This window comes from Tyto alba, unplaced genomic scaffold (assembly GCF_018691265.1).
Source record: "Tyto alba isolate M040663 unplaced genomic scaffold, T.alba_DEE_v4.0 Super-Scaffold_3, whole genome shotgun sequence".
NCBI classification, from domain to species: domain Eukaryota; kingdom Metazoa; phylum Chordata; class Aves; order Strigiformes; family Tytonidae; genus Tyto; species Tyto alba.
In genome coordinates, this window is record NW_024881304.1 from 13,773,846 (window position 1) to 13,796,574 (window position 22,729).

A 22,729-nucleotide genomic window follows, 5' to 3' on the forward strand; every position below is an offset into this window, starting at 1 on the left:
AATAAGCCTGCCAAACATTTTGGTTTCATCACACTTCTAACAGCGATAGATGTATTAATTAGCACTTTTGTCGCGTAATAGTCTATATAGCCTTAAAATGTCAAATTGTGAGCGCGTTTGTAGATGAGGTTTAAGAATTAGTGCTTTTCCAGAAATTATATATAGACATGTATTGTTTCTTTATTGGCAATATTAAATCATCATAGTTGGAGAACTATATATCTGTTCTTTATTCATTTTTCCCCTGCCACCAGAAACGTGCAGACATCACAGCATCTCACCCAGCTGTCAGTATTTAAAGATGTTTTCCCTTTTTAATTCTCTTATGTAGTTATGTAATATGGAGGAGTGGAGGATATAAAGGTTTCATCGGTATGCTTTTCTATAATGTGTTTTATATTTATTTTTCTTAAAGGAGGGAAACTTCCATGCCTATGAGGAGAAAAAGAGATAGACTATGAAACATTGTTCTTAATGGCAGTATTGAAAGCCTTCCGTGATTTGGGATGTTAGAGCAAGTCTGCTGGGAAATGGATTAGTAGGCCAGGAGAGGGTATTGTGATCAAAGTGCATAGTAAATTAATTTACCTCCCACTCCTGCAATTTATCACATAGATATCACCTCTACACATGAAAAAATACATGAGTATGGATGCAATATTGCTCTAGTGCTTATATCTTATTCCAGAACTTAAATAATTTAACACTCCTGCTTTAACCTTATTGAAATATTAAAACCCTGCAATCCCTTAGGTTTTGCTTTTGTTACAACTGTAACATGACATTTTTGTGTCATTATGACACTGGTTCATAATTGCAGTCCAGACAGGTCTTTGGCCATTTGAATAGAAAGCAAAACTGGTTTTGACTGGTAAATACTAAGCAATTTCATCATGAACAAGGACACACATTATAAAGAAGGAGGAATTGCAGATTCACTGACATCAGGAGCCCTTTTTAAAAGGACTTTTTCATTTATTCACCCTTGCAACTTTTGGCTTGCAGTCATTTCCCATCTATGTAGCAGTTCTGAGTGATTTTTCAAGTTGCAGTAGATACACTTCACAATTAGACTTGACTGGTAAACAGTTCATTAAAAATATCTACTTCAAAGCAAGATGAAACAAGTCTTTCAGAGGTTTTGATGGAGAAGGGAACAAGATAAGGACCCGTCTGTTGTTGAAGGGCCTCTAGGTTGGCTGGTGGTGGTGTGGTGAAGTTGAGCATGGGAAATGCAGTTATGTCCTGGCCTGAATTATGGGAGTTGAGTTCTTGTTTGTTGCTTATGGTCCAAGAAAGGGTGCTTGATAAGGCTGCTCTGGTGTATCTGTCCCTTACACCGAAACTTGCCTTGTTCCTGAGCAGCGCTTTCCCATCAAAATTGCTGCTGAGTGGCTCTCCTCCTCAAAGTTTCCACTGTACAGAATACATGTTATCAGATTACAAAAAGATTTCCTCAAAAAGAAGCCCCAATTAGCTATAGTCATTGTGCTTAATTCAATTAAGCTGAGCTGATCCCTGCTGCTTGTATGGCTGGCAAGCAGAGTGTAGCAGAGGAGAGGATCTGCTCCTCCCCTGATGTCTCACGTACTCTTTCACATGATTGCTTGGCTCCTGTCTGCTGAGCCACTGACTTCTTTATCTGGAATCCCTTTGTTGCCCCGGTTCCTCTAATTACTTATCTCCAGGTCTTTTAAAAATTTGGTAATTGGTATATGTAGCTGTCTGTTTCCCTTAAAGTCTGAAACAGTTTTATTTATTAAAGTGTACAATCAGCTAAATTAATACGAATTACAATTTCCAAGACTCCCTTTAATTCTTAATTTTCACAAGAGAGAGAAGTTTTCTTGACAGTTATTTATGGGTAAAGGTTACAAATATCACTGTATTAATCTCTTTTGATTGCTAGCACCTGATAACTCAGATTGCTTCTTCCTAAAATATTTTTGGTTAAATTAATTTACTTTTACTGATGGATCTAGTATACATTCTGCTATAGTAAATCACCTGCTAATGAAGCTACATCCTTTCAAATCGGTTCAGATTTGCTTGGGACTCTGAGGAAAAATATGTACCTGGAACATGTATTGAAAATTTGAATAATAAATCTAATTACTCAGATATCACAGTTTACTTGAAATTTCTGAAGTGAAATATTGTCACCTTTAAATTTCTTGATATTTTGGCACCAATATGAGTGCGTTTGGCTATCCTTTGCATAATTTTTTTTTCTGTGTTGGTTGTTTTTTGTTGTTTTTGTTTGTTTGTTTTTTTTTAAGAATACAATTATTAGTGTTTCTTGGAGTTTTTTCTGCTTATTTAAGATGCAACGCTCAGAGCTTTCACATTCAGTATGAAAATACTAGATACAGCAGATGATGTCAGATCTGCCCAAGCTCTCGTAGCATGGCCACATAGAACGAGGCAGACTCGATCAGCTGAGATTGGCTGCAGGGAAGTGTGCGGGAGAGCAAGCTAAACCATGAGGGTGTCAGTGTTTCCGAAAGCTCATTGAATGATGAGGTGGTGCAAACATTGGAACTCAGACTCCAAAACTGGCAAGGAAAAAGCGATGGAAGAAGTTGCTACTCTCATAGAGAAGGAAGAAATCTTTCCAAAATAGGCAGTTGGCTCTCAGTTGAGTTTTCATCGTAGTGTTACTGTACCAGCAGAACGTAGGCACCAAGTAAGACCACACAGATTATATGACATTTTACAAGCATTGTCCAAAAGATTTGGGACAGTATATAACTGTGTTCCAGGGTTATATAAAAAAGAACTTTTAGAACCTTTTACAAAATGAGATTTATTGATGGATCATGTGAGGGACTTCAGATGAGCTAAGTGATCCATCAGAGAAAGGAGCAAATGGTTAATTAAGGCACTTGATCTTAACCACTGCAAAATTAATCTCTTCCACTGAGCTAGAAAATTTGTCATGACAACTCTTGTTCAAGTCCACAAGAGTGAGCAGTACATAACTAGGTCTGTATATGACGAAGAAGTGTTTGCTGAATCTTTCTTCTGTTTTGACTACACAGTCTTTAAAAAGAGGAGGCCAAAGCTACAGAACTACTTTGCAATGTGTTATTCTAATCACAAATCAACAATATGCTGGGATTCAAAACACAGATTAGAGACTTAGATGATTAATAAAAAACATCTGTAGATATATTTGAATATGCTTTTCAAGCTTATAACCCTCATTGTAGCAGTATAAGCTTACTATTCACCTCTTAACTTCATGTTTCTAGTGCAAATCCTAGTCATGCCTGCACTAAAATCTGTGCCTGTCTCCCTGATGGCATCTGGCTTTTAAGTTTGAGGCAATATAGCTAGAACAAAATTCTTCTCTTACCATGGCTAAAGCAGGACTCATCGTTGTGTCAAATCTTAGTTTTCAGCATGCCCATTGTGAATAACTCCATTCTGACTGTAACAGGAGTGTCATCTTCAGCTCTTCATTTTGTGTCATCCTGGCCACCTCTGAATCATGCTGCATGAGCCAACTAAGATACAACAATTCAAGTTTATATGTGCAGTTAGAAGTCTTGTTAAGGCTCCTGTCTCATGCCCTGATTATTTCTGCTTTCATTTGTCTGTTCTTTGTGAATTTTGTTACACTATGATAGCGTTTATCTGAAACGATATGGCAAAGACTGTCCTTAGCCTGTACCTCGTCTTTCCTCTGTCCTGGTATCCACTTTGCTATTGTATGAATTGTAAACTACTTGTTTTCATATTTTTTAGCATAGCCTTTTTGGTCAATTCCTAGCAGATTTATTTCCTGTTTGTGTTGTACGTGCTTTTGTGTGTATCTTGCATTGTGCAGATTTTAATGTTCATTCACATAGTAATTTATGTACTGTTTCAAAGTACCAAGCTGCTTTAGTGTTAGCTGATGTTGGGATACTAGATTAGATGTAGCAATTGGTCTAATATCCTATAACTTTTCTATAACTCCAGAAATACTTCCTTTATATAATCTGTCTTCAAATATCTGTACTTAAGATAATAGATAAATTATTCTTGAGCTCAGGTGACCATGTCTGATCTAGAAAGGCACCTCCTGGGACATACTGGTTTAGGTACCTAAATGCAGGTTTGTACTTATTGTGAAATTCAGCCATCATTTTTCAGGCATCTAGTTTAAAACATTCAGTTGCATAAGGATTTCATTTCAATGGATCTTAATCCTCTGAATATCCCCTCCTCATAAAAATAAGATTCTAGATGTAGCCACACAATGCAAAGGGAAACAAAGATGTCCTAGTTGGAGCCTGTACTAGCTCCAGCACCAACATAGCTGCATCAGGACATATTATCTTGAACAGATTGCTGTGTTCATTTGGTATCTTGCTTCTCTAGCTGGGCTAGATTTTCTGTTGCTCCAGCATCGCACATGTGTTGGTTGCAAATCTACCTTTTGCACTTGGGTGTTGAGTGTAAACTTGTTTTAAACTATAAAGTCAGTTTAGATGCTTATAAGACCAAAATTCAATATTTTAATGTTTATCAGTATTACCTTAATTACACACATGAGTTTGTGCTATGTGTTTCTCAGATTTTGTTAATAAACTGATTATCAACAACAATTATTAAAAGGTGTATCTAAAATTTAATATTGATTGAATCACTTACGCATGTGAGTATGCATGAGATGGAGAGCCCCTGGTTTATTAATCTGAACCAAACTGTACTGCTCTGAAAGAAGGAAGATGTTATTAAAGTGAAGTATATGTGTATAGCCAGGCCATTGCCTTACAAACTGTGGTGATAAACATGAAGCTTAGGTACTCTTGAAAATATCCCCTATAGAGAAGTGCATGCATTTGTTTATAATAAGTCAGACTTAGAATAGGATTTCTGCTAGTGTTTGTAGCCTGTGCCCTGGCAGCAGTCAGCAAACACTTGATTAGCATCTAAACCCAATGTTAAGCCCTCAAGGGTGACCTCCAGTCGAGGGGAGCAATCAGACACTTTTAATTTCCTAATTACTGAGCAGAGCTAATGGATGCATGGAGATATCAATTCCACAAAAACTATTCTTGTTTCTCTTGGGTTCCTCAGACTCCTTTGCTTGTATTGATTGCAGCTCTGCCCTGAAAAATATATAGACAGTGTGAAAGAAAGCTATTTTGGCTTGAGGTGCTATGAGATCAACACTGTCATAGTATACATGGTGATTTAAATGTGATATGCCAAAAAGAGGGCAAGATAGTGTGCTCATCTCCACTGAAATAATAGCTACTAATAACCGTGTTCTGTTTTATAGGAAATAAACGTGGAACAGAGAATTCCCTCAGAGTTGAGGGGTTTGATTTGCTCCAGTCAGTAGTACATATAATGTCATCGGTAATACTTATGAAACACAACTCCCCAGAAAGGAGAAGCTAGCATTTTTAAACATGCACGGGTGCTCACTACTTCAGTAGCCTAGCTACTAGTTTATACAGTGTGCTCACAAAGCATCCCTCATTCACTGAGGACTGCTTACTAAACAGCTAAGTGACTTAGGTCTGGTGTAGAGCAGGCAGGTTCTGGGTTTCAGACCCTTCTGCCAGCCAGTGCTTTGCATGAGCGACCTGGTGTTGGATTCAGAAGCCACACAATAAATTATTTCCTTTTCAGCACTAGGGTATGGGGTCCTGCTTCCCCTTCTCTAGCTTTTCTACACCTCTGGAAGCATAGTTCCAGCCTGTGTAGTGACCTAGAACTAAGTAATTACTGTGCTTAAAAGTGTATAGATTTACTGGAGTAAAATACTAGTAAGTGTGCCATGTAGTAATTATACCGCTTTAAAAATTGCCCATCTAAATCAATTTGATCTGTGATGTCTTTTAATGTTTTTCACTAGTTGGCATTATGAAGAATAGTAAATAACAGTTTTGTCTTTCCATGTCATCTGCTATTTTATATACTTCCCTGTGTCCCTCCCCTTTATTTGTTCTTACTGGAAAAAAGTGTTTAAATCTGTTTAGTGCTCTTGATTCCCTTTGATCCTTTTGCTGTTATTTCTCTCGCCTGTTTTTCCCACTTTCTCTTTTTTAGGTTGGGGATCTTAAGTTTTACTGGTTTTAGGATGATTTAACTATATTTTCTCTACCATTTTTTTTAAGCTATTATTTTTCTAGCTCCCAAATTGTCTGACATTATTGGCTGAACTATCATTTTTTTCCAACCTGACATTGTTTACTTTAGAAGTATCTTGGAGAAGGTACAGCTGACTGTTATGACTTCAAGGGGAATTGCATCTGTTTTGTTAACTCTTGTATAATGATTTTTTTCCCTTTTTTTTAAAAAAAAAAAAAACTCACCAAAACAACTGAAAAAAATCAATTGAAATGCAGTCCAACAAATGAAAATAACAATTAATGTTGGCCTTTGAAGTGAAGAAGGGGGAGTTAATGCCGGTATTCCCTTCAGAGCCCCAATGCTATTTTTCTTCTTTTGATAATACCAACAAAGTGGAAGCAGCTTGGGCAGATTTGTGTGGGGAGGTGTAAAAATTGTGGGAGTGTGGAAATAGCAAAATAAATTTATCTTCATCCCACTACAGTGTGTCATTGCAGCTGTTTATTTCTGTAGTTGTTCCACATAAAATACCGAAGCAGGGCCAGCTTCTCTGCCTCAAACTGGATGCAATATATGGGTATTTTCAGGTAATGCGCCAGTGAGCAACAGCAGGCCTGAATGCTCCCTGTATTGCCATGTGTGCCTTGGGCTAGATGCAGGTCCTGCTTCTCCATCAGTTGACAAAAAACACAGCCAGGAACTGTGCCTGTAAATGGCAAAAAATGTGAAGCCCTCTGAGGAGGAGCTTGAGGCTGGAGGATGCTCTTGCTTCACAGATTTGGAAACCAGTATCCTGTATTTTTTTTTTTTTTTCCCCCATGTCCCCACTCCTGAGGGGGGCAGCGGGACAAATGCTGAAAAAGATTCCCCTGTCTCTCAGCTACCTTATTCCTCTCCCTAGGGAAGCGCCACAGTGAGTCACCTCTTTTAAAAACAAGAGATGACTTTAGGAATGTTGCTGCTGCTCTTGGCTATATGTGAGGTGTGCTCCAACACCATGCCGATGAGCCAGCATCCCTGCCTTCTCAGGGCAGTGTATGTTGGCTCTGATATAAATTAAAGTCATTATCTCTTTCCCAGGCCTCCTATGGCACCTGTGGGTTGTTGCATGGGAAGGCGACCTCACCATCTGCTCCCAACTTCCTATCGCACCTGGCCAGAGACAAACCTTTAGCTGAGGTGTGACTCTGGGTAGGAAGGGGAAAAGAGACTTTGGACAATTAGATACAGATTCTTTGGTATTTATTAAAATATAGTAACAAATTTAAGTGGAAAAATAGCTGTTGCAAATGCAAATTTTTTTGTAAAGTTCAGCTGCTGCTAGCTGAGATTCTGGTGCTCCTATACTTAGAAATGCTTAACATAAATTATGACCTAATTAACATTTGCATGGTAATCTAGACTTCCTACAGCTTATTCTGCTAATTAACACATGACAAATGATCAAGAATTAATATTTCATTGAAACATAACTTGTCCAAGAAAGCCCATTAAATTAGTAGAGAACGTTTATTTCCCTTATAGTTTTATACCTGAAAAGTGTTGTGTTACTGTTGAGACTATTATGTAATTTTTATCATGAAAATTATTTGTTATTAGTAAAACTACTGTAGTAAGAATGACTGTAGACACTTCAATTTTTTTTCAGGTCTACTTAAAAGTAAATGAATACATGTCCTGACATGACCAGCTGGGCTATGAGGGTTTGCGGTAGTTTGGATTCTTCTGTAATACCCCACTGGACTTCAGCTTCAAGCAGGTTGAAACCAGAAACAAGTGCAAAACCCCTGTGCTGTTCTTCTGTTCTTGTTTATTTGTAAGGTGATAGTACGGAAGGGTAATACCCATTCTGTGTAATACAGCATTATGAACAGACCTGCAGGTTAGCTCTAAGCAGGCCCATATCAGCACAGAGCACAGCACAGTGACAGGCAGAGATATCGGCTTGGTCCTTAGCCGCTGTTGCTGCATTCTCTCTGTGTTTCATGTTTTCCCCTTTTTAATGATGCAAAACATCCTTGTACTTATTGCTGCCGCAGTGGGACCAACCTTCCAGCACCCTCAGCAGGAGCCAGCTCCTCATCCTCAACTTTCCTGGGGAGACGGGCTGCCTCTTCGCAGGATACGGAGGTCTGAGCACCTACTTAGAGTTTCTCATCTTAAATGGATGGCAAAATGTGGCTAAAACAGAGAGCTTACTCTTCAGGAAAAAATAGTTTCTTTAGATCCACAGGAAAAAGAAAAGAGCCTGAAGAGTTCAGTAAATGTGTGTAAGATAAGTATATAATTAACACTTAAATAATAAACTGCTTAACTCATATAACTCAAGGTTTTAATTAGGGTTACATGATCAATGCAGTACAAAAATCCAGTAAGTTAGTTCCTTCAATTTGAAGTGACTAAGTACTGACCATTCTTGCCATGTTTTTTCAAGCATTTTTATTTCTGAGTACTGCTTACCCCAAATTTGAATACAGATGTGTCTCCTTGGACTGAAACAATAAGCTTAATTAACCTTAAAAAAAAATAATAAATGAAAACAGAGTATTTTTTTCTGATTGTATTCCTATGCAAATCATACCACTTAAAGCTATAGCAATCCATTTGTGGTAATATAAGTCTCATCTTCATTGTTTGGTCATCAGACACATCTCTACAGACACCACTTGCTCCATTTCTTTTAGATAATATATTATCATTTGCTCACTAAGCAATAAATCCTTAGTGATTAATCAGCCAAAATGCCTATCAGTTTCAGAAGGAATCTCAACTGCTTGCAAAACACATGGTTTGCTCTCTAAGGAAAGAGCAGAAAACATGCACATATTAGAATAACATTTGCTTTGTTTTAAAGTCAAATTAATTTTGTCTTGCCTGAAGCTGAGAAGGAACTTAATCATATATATAGAGTCTGTAATAAATCCTGCTTGACATATGGTATTTCCCTATGAGCTTCCAAAAAGGAGGGGGACACAGCAGATATGCTGTTCAGGGACAAAGGACTGGTATTTCTCGAGCACCAGTTGAACTCCGACATTTTGTATTTGCTTTTGTACTCCAGTTGTGTGTGCTTTTCTTGGAAAGAGCTCAGAACTCAATTTTGTTGCACATGGCTGCTTGGCACTAGTCTCAGACGCAGGCGCAATGCAGAAACATGTATCTGAAAAATCTGTTTCATAGATTGTCAGACAGCTCTTCTCCAACATATAAGGTCAATGTCTAAGGTTTGAGCTTTGTGGCTATCTTTTTATAAAAACTTCAGTACTTATCTATTTATAAATTACCCATAACATTTGTATTTCAACCCAGAGTGGTAAAAATATTTGGGTTTACATATTATCTGTTCTGAGGTTATGAATATATATCTTAACAGTTCAACGTGCCCGAACTTCTTCAAATTAAGAGTGAATTTCTCAGAACTGTGACTGTGAGGAATTGTGGCTGTTCAGGTTGGAGAGTCTGTTTTCTATCCCACCAAATGAAAAACACAGTGCAAAAATACGTGGAGGTTTGGATAAAAGGGGAATGGTTAGGTTTGTATCTGAATGGTGGCATTACATAGCATTCATCTCAACTATCAAATAAGTACTGAAATGCTGAGAAACTGTGTGCAGTCATTCTCCCACTGCCTTGCTGGGAGAGGCCTTAGTAATTACTGGGTGTAACTCACCGTATAATTAACCATTATTGCTTTGATATTGTAAGGATCTGACAGTTAGTAGTGTCATACCTTTGAATTTCTTGTAAGGGTAACTGTTAGAAGAGTTTCCTTTGTCCAGAGATGGGAGTGCAGATAGAAATTGGTAATGTTGATCTGCCAACAGTGATATATTTTACAGCTGAGTCTAAAGCATATCATCCCTTTGAAGCTGTCTTTCTTGTTTAACTATTTTTCCTTTGTTATTTTTTTTTTTTCCTAATGTTCTGGCATTGATGCCCATAATGCTGGGAGAAATGAATGAAAAGCCCTTCAGAAATCTAGCAGTTTGTGCCTGTTTACATTTTTCTTTATACGTTAGATACTCAAACACATTTGATCCTGAAAAAAGGTGTCCTATAAGGCTTTTGATTCACTGTGACATGTTATGTGTGTCCATATTACGCAGGTGACAGCATGGCATTTGTCCTCTATCACACAGCTGGAGAAAAGTAATAACACAAAACTTCATGTCATTCACTTCAACTATAGGTGGCCTTTCAGCCCTCCCAAAAACCCGATGTGCATAATTCAACCCCTCCCCAACTTCATAGAAAACAATAGAAGGTTTCTAGTATAGGACCTCTTTTAATTCAAAATATAGCACTATATTGTATGTGCTCAACTAATAACAGGACTGAGACTCTGATTTCAGAAAATCTTTGAGTCTCTTCTAAAACTACAGGTTTGGTACTGTTTCTCCAAAAGAATGCTTTTGAATTTCTGTTTTCTTGAAATCCCAAGGTCATCTTGGGATCTTGAATTTGCAAGTCTCTGAACCTTTGTGATTTACAGACTTAAATGATGTTTTAGTGTTTCCCAAGAAGTAGCTCCTGTGATAAGAAATACCTGGGATGGGCCATCCTGAACTCCAGGGTTCCCTGGATACAGGAGCATGTCGATGCTGCTAGTGTTCCAAAGGCCCATGGCGTTCCCTTTCCAGATGCTACGTTTTGGATAAATGCATATTTTTTCAGGCTTGTGTTGCAATGTGTAATTGAATCAATCTGATTCATACAACAGAGTGACACTGAAAGCTGGTGGCTCACGTTTATAGATTAGTTTCTTTTGAATTCAAAAGAAAACATCTTGAATGTCTTTGATCTATGATAAAAGATGAGAAGTTTGAGATGTTGAACATCACCCATGGATCTAGGGATGGCAGAACTGTCAGTCAGGCTCCTGGCTGTGTTGCAGTAAGAGCAGTTTCTTGTCTCCAGTGGTCCTACATCCTCCAAATGTAGTGTTCTCTCACTTTTGTATCCTTTAGATTCTTTGCTTTGAACTTCTGAAGGGTGACTCTAGCTTGGCCTACTGACTGAAATGAATCATAAATAATTAACTCTTGGCTTATATGGTTAGTTTGAATTAAACAGTCTCTGATCCATATAAGTTACTCAGCTTTTTTTATTCCAGAGTTTGGGGGTTGAGCACGTTGACACAATTATTATTTTTTTTTTTTACATAATGAACAACCATCTCTTGTCTCTATAATTTGTTATATCCTAGCTCCCTTAGATCTGCAGATAAAACCACACCTTAACTGCTTCAGAAAAGGCTTTATTTCTTTCAGTTGTTTGAAGCAAAAACCGTTTGCAAATAATCAGTGAGTGATTAACTGCTTTCTCTAAGAAATGCTGGTCAGTGCAGTAAGGAAGGAACTGCTCTTCCAATTTGGCTGTCTAAATGCAATTAAATGTTGCTAGATTTGCCATAACAAACTGCTAAATTGACACTGTCATATGCTGAAAAAGACACCTCAAGTTATTGAGGGCACTGTTCATTTCCTCCTTGCAGATAAGGGATCTGTCCGGCTGTCAAGTGTCAGTCATCAGGCGATGCTGCTATGTGCCCGGACTTCAGACCATGCAGCGTGGTTAGTGCTTGGATGGCATTTTTACTTATCCTTCTTTTTGAGTTTGCTGCTTTGAGGTTGCATTTGCATTTTCAGCTTCCCAAAGAATGACTTCAGGTTGTAATGTGTGGACGTAGTTGCTCAGGGAAAGAACAGAAAGGGAGCAGCATTTAAATGGGTAAAAATTTGGGATATTTTTTACAGGGCACAGCTCAGTTCCCTGGCAGTGGTGGAGGAACAAGCTGTGGAATTTTTGTCTTGTGTCTGGCTGAATGAACTGAAAAATCACAAGGTTGTTTTATTTTCTCCACTCAAACTCATGCTTTGTTCTGAATATCTCCATTTGCACAGACCATTGCAGTCACAGCAAAGGTTAAACTGAGGGAGAGAAAGTGCCTTTTTTGTTGAGTTAGCAGTGAATTCATTATGGGATAAGCTTTTCTTGCTGAGAATAGAGACTGTACTACTCGAATTCTGTCTGTCTTTAGCATTGAACTCTGTTACTCTGAGTCAGTTTACCTTTTCGCTTCTCATTTCTCTTTTGAAGTGGGAAGAGCCCACCAGAGGGTGTTTTCAGCATCAATTAGTTGACATGATTTGAGATGCTGCATAAACTCATGATAATTCAGACACTTTATTTTGGGCTACTCTCTAGCTCATTGATCAATGTTGCTTTTTCCTCAGATACTAATTTGGTGGGTAAAAAACTGCCCGTTTTTCAGTTTGATGTTAGCTTGACTCTTCTTTGTCTTCTCCCATCCAAAGCATCTGGAGCTCATGGAAGCAGCTGCTGGCATGCCAGGCCACTATCAAGTGAAAGTGGCTGTGCACTGATGCACATGTACGCTTCTTTCTGATATATTCAGCTATATTGATGTTGGAAGGCGATATTTTGGCCTTTGGAGCTGGTATTTACATTTAGGGCTGAACTATCAGTTTGCTGCTTGGTTTGGAGGTGTGAGGTTGTCTGTCCATAGACCCAGTGCAAGTGTCGGAGAGCCCATCAGCTCGTAATGGATGCAGAGGGATTGCTTCACAGTGAGTTGTCCAGTCACAATCAAAATCTTTATAGCATCTGCGTCTTGGCAAGGCCATCTGCTGTGCCCCAAACACAAATTCCATCAAGCAGATTGTTGCAGAGCAGCCATGTGTATTAACTCTGTTTATCAGATAATTAATTTTGGTAGCAGAGAAAAAGGTTGACCATAATTTACAATGTAATTCCGGGCCACGTGGAAGAAAGAACAATGCTGTAGTATTGTGTGCTGCAAACAGGAATTTTAAGTATGCCTTAATATCTCAGTGAATACACTAAATGCATTAGGTAACCTTCTAACCAGAAGGTTGTCCTTATGGTAACAGGGAGGTCCAGTTCATGTCCTACTTTTGGCAGGACAGGACTAATTTCTTTTTACGAGTTTCTATTTGCTAAAAAGTGGAGTTTGGGTTTTTTCTTTGTTTGGGATTTTTTTCTTTTTGGCATTTTAGTGTTGCATAATACCCAAGAAAAGATATTATTCGTTCTCTGGCAGCAGTCATATTTTAATGTTTTTAAACAAAATTATGCTTATGACCAATAAAAGATTTGAAGATTACTGTAAGCCACAAATCCTGATTAGACTAGGATATGTGGAATTAGATTCTCCCAGACAAGGTCTGAGCCCTATATAATCAGTCCCACTGCTATTTCCTCAATGTGATTTGTTGCCAAGTGCTCTGCTTGGGCCTGGGAGGTGACCTTACCTTGGTTTCCCTGCTCCTTGCCAGGAGAGGAGGAGCAGACAACATCTGTGTCTTCTCCAGAGCATGTGGGGTGTTTCTGTCTTCTACCCCTTAGCAGCAGTGCAGACCTAAGGCACTGTAGGCAGGAAGCATATTTATCTTGACTCTTTCTTTATTCCCTAAGTATCATCAGACTGAGCATTCCCATTTGACAAAATGTTTACAACATGCAAAGTGTCATCTAATTTTTTCATCGTTGGGGTGACTCCTGTTTATCAATAGCTCAATAATTATTGATATTACATTTCCTACACAGCAGGTAACATGTTTTAGGATTTATTCTCCCTCCTTGCAATGCTTTTCCGTTCTCTACAGTATCTAGCTAGAGGGGATAGGACCAAAACGGTCATTCAGTTTTATTTTCCAGTTCAGGATCCCTTTTGTTCCTGCAAGCAAAGTGCAGGTCACACTGCAAGTACTAGATAAATGTCTCGTTTTACCTCATCACCAACTGAAACGTTCTTGCTCACTTCTTTTTCGCTGTTACAACGTGTTTGGTGGTGTTCCATTTGCAGCATTCATAACAAGTTCCAGTCTGATGACCTCCCACGATCCTCTCAGCAATGCCTGCAAATGGTGCATTACTACAGCAGAAGAGGGAATGGGAAAAATTTCATTTACTGCTGCGCCACTCTTTTCAGAACTGCCAGCACCTTTGGAATACGCTGCATTGCCAGTTTGCCTTTTCTTTTTACCTTGTGTAGCTACGATCAGTTGTGCTCGATGTTGTGAGCAGCCAAGAGGAGACAAGGCTTGTATCGGTCGGTATGTTAGCACCGGGAAGCCAACTGTACTCCAGGGCATGGCCTGGGAAGGAGCAGGCAAGGGGGGATGCCCCAGGCTGGGAGATGCTGTGGCTCGGGCTCACGTGGCGTCCCAGCTGGCTCTGGGCTCTTCCCCTCCATGGATGGGGCGTGAGTATCTGCAGCCACTCCTTCCAACAGGATATCAGGACTCGGACTGGTTAAAATACGGGATTTTCATTTTTAATTTGAAAGTGCTTTTGTTTTCCCATTTTTTAATATTCTATTTATTAATTTTGCAGTATTTTTTTTACAAGTGAATGGTGGTTCGATATTTCAACTCTTCTTTCATGTTGTATCTTCTTTCGTGCTGCTTTGAAAATCACATTGCCTTGCATTGATCAAATCACAGTACACTATCTAAAGTAAAGTGCCTGCTTTGAGATTCAATGAAGGGCAAGTTTGACACTTGTACAAAAATCATATTCTAAGGTATGTCAATAGAAAAGTAGTGCAGGATGTTACTACCATTATGTTCGGAAGTGTGAGAATAATAAGAACCCTGTAAATTGTAAAATTGTTGTGGTTTGGGCCTGATCAGCAACCAACCCCCGCAGCTAATCACCCTCCCTTCCCCCTCCCCACCTGGGAATGGGGGAGGGGATTAGAAGGGTGAAGGGAGACTCGCAGGCTGAGATAAGAACAGTTTAATAATGGCAATAAAACGAGAACAATAACGATGATGGGGGGAAAACAAAAAGAAATATATAAACAGGCAATGTACAGCGTAATTGCTCACCACCCGCCGACCAATACCCAGCCCATGCCCAGCCAGTGACCCCGAGATACCGAGATCCTGCAATCGCAATCCCGGAAACGAGAGAGCTCCTTCCCAACCACCCCTCCTCTATACAGTGAGCATGACGTTCCATGATATGGAATATTTCATTGTTCAGTTAGGGTCAGGTGCTCTGGCCGTGCTCCCTCCCTGTGCCCTTGCGCACGGGCAGGACATGGAGAGTCGGAGAGTCCTTGAAGTCTCGGTAGCAGCTGAAAACATCAGTGTGCTATCAGCATGTTTCCCATACCAAACCCAAAGCTAAATCCAAAACACAGCACTCCTCTAGTCCCTGAAAAGGAATATTAACTCTATTTCAGCCCAAACTAAGACAAAAATATTTAAAATTATTTTAATATTTATTTTAACCCTAAAATTCATTTTTAAAAATACCTAATTGGAAGACACTATATTCCATTATATCTTTGTTGACGTTTGTATTCAAGGCAATAGAATATGTAGAAAAAAAAAAATTTTTTTGACAAAGACCATCACTTGGATCCAAGACCCTACAAACAAACAACATGTCATAAGAGGGAAAAGGCCCTTCATGACACTCAGGTCCTTACCAGAAACTGCAGAAGACTGGAGCTAAACATACTTTTTATTATTGCTAGCTCTTTCTCAATCAGCCTCTATTGTGGGAGAAAAGGAAGGAAGAGCTATTCTTTCCTAAAGCCCTTTCATGATGATCTGAAATCCAAGACACAATCAAGTCTTTATATACTAGAGAAGTAGGTGGTAGATGTCAACCTAAATAGATTAGATGAATTATTAATGTGCATATTTTTGAGATTGACAATAATTGGTTGAAGATGACCAGTCTGTTTTGACAAGCAGTGTGCCTCCAGGCACAGCACCAAATGGAGGGTCTGTGCTGGGGTCCCTCAGTTTGGAGAGAGATTTGAGGGGTCCATGGACAACCCTTGCCAAATCATGGGAGAAACAGGCCGGTGTGGAACTTTTCACCATGTCCTTCAAAATTAGAGCTATGGGCACCTAGTTAATGAGCAGGAAACTAATTTTAAAAGTATGTTTGTCTGCTTGAATGTCCCCAGTGCAGGGCTGGAGGTGCTGGGGAAGGATGAGGGGATAGACTGGCACAAAGTGGGGGAGGCTCCCTTGTTCCCCCAAGCAGCACCTAATTGCTGCTCTGGGAGAGGGAGTGCTGACCCTCAGGGAAAGTCCTATGCTAATATATCATCTTGAAAAAGTCCTCAACCTTTCCTTATTTTCCTTCAGCTGGTTTTCTCAAGTCCTAGGAAAGTACCATTGGAATGATAATGTGGAGGAAAAAATTCCTAACACCAAATTTCCGACTCTTCTCATTTGCTACTTTGCTAACATCTACACAGACTCAGCTCTGGTCATCACCAGAAACCAGATTGTTGCTGTTGAAGAACAGAATGAAATTTCAGTAGTATGGACAAATTCTTTTCGGATTAGTTTGCAATGTGTTTACCTTGTTTCCAGCATCGCTTAATCTCAGATTATCCAATATAAAAGATTAATCTGCTTAGCTTTCAGTTCTTCTCTGTATCCTATGCCCAAGCTTTCTGCAAGGTATGCAGCTTTTTAGGGTGTAATACTATCATGGCAAATGCATGCATAATGTATTAAACCTATTCATAAGCAAATACTGGATGATATTTACTAACATTTGCTTTGTATCCAAGACAGTCTTCTCAACTCAATTTTGTATTGATCTTTCATCCTGATTTCCACCTTTTCCATTAGGTTTTTTTGAACCATTGACCTTAATTTTGTTCTTTGGAGCTGTAAGAATAACTGAAATGATGCTATTATGTTGCTCTATGGAGAACTGATGGTGACAGTGGCAGCTTTCATTTCAGGTCCCTAGGAATCTTCAAGTGTGTGACTGATATCCCCATATTATTTTAATCTCTCAGGTTAATTTAAAAAAAAAAAAAAAAAAAAAAAAAGGAGCAGTTGATCTAAAAACTCTATCACCCCAAAAACAAGAAGTGTACAATGGAGACTTGTTGGTAGAGCAGACACCTCTGCTGCCTTTCAGAGCTTCATATTTTAAATGATATGGAAACAACAGCTTTATGTTCTGATCAGAAACACAGAGGTTAAAATTTAATGTGACTGAACACTATCCCACCTGTAGGGCTGTTGTGAATTCTATCTACAGCCTGAAGAATGAGAAGGGTCTCCTTAACAAGATACCCCCTAAATCCCAAACTACATTTACTGTCTAAAAGGTGGGATTCTCTGATGTTCGCATGCATTTTCCAGTTTGGCAATTGTGGCTTTAAGAACTGTATGAAATATTTGTGTTGTGCAAATGGCACTACTTAGTTACTATTGGATACCTGTTTTGGTACAAGGCTTGAATCAGAATTACATGAAGTCTGAATCACAAGATGCAAAACAAACCCTTGAAAACAACTCCATGTTTTTTTCAAAGGAGACAGTCCTTTAGTTTGAGGCTGAAGGAAATTCCTAATTCTGTCCATTTCCAGAGAGATCATGCTTTTGACTGGATTTACTGTATCAGGAGAGAAATGAATGATTGGCTACATGTTTTGTGAGAACAGTAAAAACGTATCTTGGCTAGCGTATTATTTATTCTTAGATCTATTCCACAGGGAAGAGGAGGTCGAAAGGACCATCCTACCAGCTTTTAGCTGAGTCTCTCACAATGTGGTTATCAGTTAAATGATGAAGAACCATGCTCTGCAAGGTGCAATATATTTCTTATGAAGGGATGATTATCTTTATTGTCCCCTGGGAGCTGAAAATGCTGAGCATCTTACATGTTATTTTCAGTGCTTTACAGGACTCCTCAAAAGGTGACGTAAGTATGTTAGGGCAAATTTTAGAAGCAAAGACCCACAGAGAGGGACTAAAAATCATGGCACTGAGGTGATAATCTCATCCCTGCAGTTGTTTTACAGTGCCTGCTTAGCTATTTGGTCTTCTGTGGAGATTGGAAGCAGGGCCACAGCTACAGATACCTAAAGATGCAGAAAGATGCTACCAAAAATCTCCCTGAATGTCTCCCTATTAGTAAATGTTTTGCTATTGTTAATCTGGCCCTTGAGTTGTGGCTCTTTCCTAAATCTTTCCAAGCCCTGCCCAAAACATTCTGGTTTTGTGGTAGTGTTTTGAGTTAAATTTCTGAGTTGTTTTCTCTTTGGAAGGCTTTTGATTTTTTTTTTACTTTTTTTTTTTTTAAATACACTGAAATTTTTCCCGCCAATCATGAGGTGTTATTCTTTTTTTCCTTTGGAGACTTGCAAGATCGATGGGCTTGTTGTCTTTTGATAGATATGTACAACTGTCAGTGCTACTTGCTCATTCAGGGATGAAGAGACCTTTAATAATGATAAATTGTTAATAACAGCAGCTTTCAATGCCTACTATCTGGAATTAAAAATCTCATGAAAGCTTTTACATGCTTTCAAATTGTGGTCATTTAGTGCCTTTGTACTTTTACGTGCTAGAAATCTAGCAGCTATCCCCTTCGTGCCTGTTAGATACAGAGCCACAGTTGTCTGACTTCAAAGTCATTAGTCAGAATGGAACAACAAAGATTGATAGAGCTTTTGTAAGCATTTGCTTAAAGACTTATTTTAGTTTATATTGGTGATTCTAATCTTTGTTTCAATTATAGTAACATGTTGATAATATGATACCTGAGTATGGATATAAACCAAAATAGATGTATATGTAAATTTAATAGGTAGATCTACCTCTTTATCTGATGTAGAAATATTTCTGTGAGTATTAGTCGTGTATACAAAATAATACTCTTGCATAATTTGCAAAACCAATTAATGCATGGTATTACAATGCACGTCTTTGGCTACCTTCTCTTCAGTCTGTTCACAAAGTTAATTTTTCTGGAATAATGCCAGATAGTCTCAGCCTCTTTTACCTTACCTGATATATTTAAATCAAGCTACCCTGGTAAAGTTGTCTGGTATCTCTGTCAGTGTGAACAGTGGGTGGAATCAGGGTGACCAGGGGTGTGAGATTGGTTGCTTCTGGGTTCACTCTTGTATCTATCGGAGGGCTGTGGTGCAGTATTCAGTGGCCCTGACGGGTTAACAGATGGGAACGGGCTCCCTCTTTCCCAGAATGAGAAGCCATTCCATCAAATCCCCAAAGAATTGTATGTTACCAACCCTAAAATAAACCACTGGTGTATGGGAGGTGCAAAATCGTTTTCTGAAGTCTTTCAGATGGGTGTGGATGTACCCCTAGTACTAAATTAGGCCAGGTTGAAGCAACAGAAATTTACCACAGTCTAAATTTTTTTTTCCTATTAAAGTATGTTGCTTGTAGTAGTATGGATTAAGGTACTCTAAGAAGTTTGCAGATATTTCTTTAGAGTAACCTTCGTAAGTTCCTAGGGAGTTCACTGTCTGCAACGGATACGTGCCCAATGAGCGCTTATTAAATATTTATACCACAAAATAATATTGCACAGATACAGTGGTCACCATAAACATTTCAGAATTTGTTTACACATGCTGCTTTCTCACCACAGTTATTTACTAATTCAGGCATATGCACAAATAAATGGTATCTCAAATAACTGTAACTGTTGGAGGAAATACTAAATTTTTAATTGTGAGCACTGTATATACATATGGCATGTACTGTTACTCTTAAATAATTGGGACCAAAAGCCCAGTTGAGAATAGCAATCCATTGCACAAACTTGTATTGGAATCTGACCAAATATCACTGCAATAAAAGAGAGCTGCCATTCAGATGACCTTTGAAGATTGTTGGGTTAATGAAGATGTCTGCTAATTGAAGGTAAACTGAGAGCATTCATTCACAGACCATGTCAGAGTGTAGGATGTAAATTTAGGTAACAGCAACATTTCCCCAGTCATGTTAATATAAAAATAATGCAGGTGGAAAAAGTTACTTTAAAGCTAGTAAGTGATTTGTCCTTACATAGTTTCTTCTCACTTTGGATTCAGAGTTAAATGCAATTTACAGTCCAGTGCTTGTAGTGGAAATGATGTTTCTTTTATGTTGTAGTGATTCCTGTGCTTAAAGGGTACAGCTTAATAAAACACAACTTCTCTTTGAAATGTCTCTTGTCAAAACTAAACACTTCGGAAATTTTCAAACAAACATCAAATGAACTGGCTGTAATTGGCACTAGTGTGTTGAATATAAAGTACATTACTCTTGTAGGATTTGTTTCACTCCACATTAATTTCAGAAATTTGGGTTATTCTGCATGTTGAAAATGTTTGGTGGCAAGAAAAATAACTGATGAATGAATGTGACTAGTGGCAGAAATTAAAATGTGCTAGCAAGCATGCATTCATCATGCTACTGTGTAAACTTTATTTGGGTTGGATAGACTCAATTCATACATACCTTGCTGAGCACTGATCAGATTCAAGATTTTGGCTATTTCCTTGACAAGTACTCTAGCCAATTGAGAGATCATATCCAGCTTAGTGATAAATTGTGGATATACAGGTCATCTATTTTGACTGTGTTTTAGTCCTCCCCCCAGACTTCTCAACAACAGGGGTGTGGGATCACTCACAGTGTCTCCCCTTGAGTTTCTCCTTTGTCAGTGGGACTGCCTCCAGCTCTTGCTGTTGCAAGATGCTGTAAAGATAAAAGCCTGAAATGTTTTGAGGTGCTCTCATAGTGTGGGAACAAGAAACTCTGCGTATATCCTGTCCATATGTCCACCTGCACAGATACATGCCAGTTCAGTGTTAAGACTAAATTACCTTTGGTTTAATAATTCCTATAGTGGCTGCTATTAGCTCTGGCTATATGGCTTCCAGATGAGAGCTGGGACACAACAGAAGAGCTCAGGCCCATCTACACTGCCCAGACAGGTATGCTCTTAGGTAGGCATAGGGTATGGCAAGACTGGGAAAGGGAGATAGGATGTGGCTGGCAGAGCTAAAAATCATAGTGGAAAGAAAAGCAAAATAAATTAAACCAACTCACAGAGAAGTGAAAAGATGACATAGAACCCTGGAGGCAGGGACATAAGAACTGAAATTAAATTAAATTGCTGTAAAGTATTACACCTGGAAATATCCCTACTATCTAGTCAAAGAAAGAAGCAGGGCTTCGAGGAAGGCCACTGATATTGAAAATGAGAAACAATACGAAGAAGAAAAACCCTGTCTCCTGAAAAGGAAAGCCATGACATGGATATCTTCAAATATTTTCCCTGTTGTTACTTACGGGTGAGACAATCTGTCCCCTCAATATAATTTAAAATATTTTATTATGGTTTGTTTGTTTTTGGTTTTGTTTTTTTTTTTTTTTTGTTGTTGTTTTTTTTTGTTTGTTTGTTTGTTTGTTTCTTTGTGTGGTTTTTTTTTGTTGTTGTTGTGTTTTGTTTTGGGGTTTTTTTGTGTCTGAGAGAGGATGGGAAAAAAATACCTGGGAGCAGTGTAGCAAATTAGTGCTGTGTACTGAAAAACAAAATAGTTAGGGTTGTCTCTTGATTTCTGCTTCAGCTTGAAGTTAAACTAAACTTCCAATGCATTCATGCTTGGTAATGCAAGTCACTTCCCAGAAAAATCTGATAGGTATTGTTTTGGGGTGTCTGAGGATTTTTTTAAGTGCTTACTAGCCAGGCTGTGCAATGTATTTCAACAAAGAGGATGGCCCAGTAGAAATGACTGGTTAAAAAGCCTTTGGCTGCATAGCGGTCAGATTTGACTCAAGCAACACAGCAGGAATTGGAAAATAAATTTGGTGGTTCATCTTGGTGGCTGTTGGTGGTTTTCTGTACCACGGCTATAACACGCATGGAGGTTGCTTTGACATGGGCACTGTACATCAGCCAGTGATGTGCTGCATTGCAGTAGTTTTCTTTTTTGTGCCTGATAAATCTCAATTCACTTCATAGGTTATGCAATGGGAGTGAAAACTTCCCATTGTGCAAAGGACTGGGTTTTGTTTTGTTTTGTTTGTGTTTTTTCTTGCATATCTTTTTAGTTGAAAATAAGCATAGTATCTGTATCCTAGCTCCACTCAAAATAGGGAATGGTTGTAGAATTAACCCTTTTCAGTAAATCTGAATAAGCACTGGTCTTTCACAAATGATGCTTGTGTTACCTTTTCATGAAGAAGTTCCCTCCCTGTATGCTCACCTCTAACTGCTCTTTTATGTTCTCTCACACACAGCCCCAGTCTTGCTTCAAAGAGATGTTGAGGGAAGGTATCTTTGTGGAGGCACGCAGCCTCTAACGAGGACAGGCAGAGACCTGGGAGGGGGGAGGATTCTTTCCAAATTAAAGATGCTTTATGCATGACAGACGAATTTAAATCTGGGTTTTTTTTTGAAAACGGAACCTTTCTAAAAGGGCTTGAGGCCAGCTTCTAGATCCCTTCTCAGCCTTGCCACTGCTCTGCTCCCCAAGCAAGTCCTGTTCTTTTCACTGTTTCCTCTCTGATATGCAGTGCAAACAGAGCGCACATAAGCCACGCACACTCTCTTTCTCAGAAGTATGTCTCCTTAGGAACAGACAAAAATATCTGTGTGAAGAAACACTACCTGTATCACTGAAGGTATGTCACAGGCCCTGGGAAAGATGCCATCCTGGTAGCTGTGCATTTCCCGGCATTATTCTAGCTGATGTGGGGAAGGCATAGCACGAATTTCAGCTCTGCCCCATCTGCTCCTGGTTATGTACTTTTGTTGCTGCCCTGTGTTGCTGGTGTGAAAGCTGTGCTCTGCCCCAGGTGCAGAAAGGCACCTC

The 22,729-nt window shown here is 38.9% G+C and overlaps 1 protein-coding gene across 2 annotated transcripts in view; it reads left to right on the top strand.

The window, feature by feature from the left end:
• TAFA1 (TAFA chemokine like family member 1) overlaps positions 1-22,729 on the top strand; it is a 233,831-nt gene that overhangs the window by 20,989 nt on the left and 190,113 nt on the right. The gene's annotated exons all lie outside the window — the stretch shown is intronic.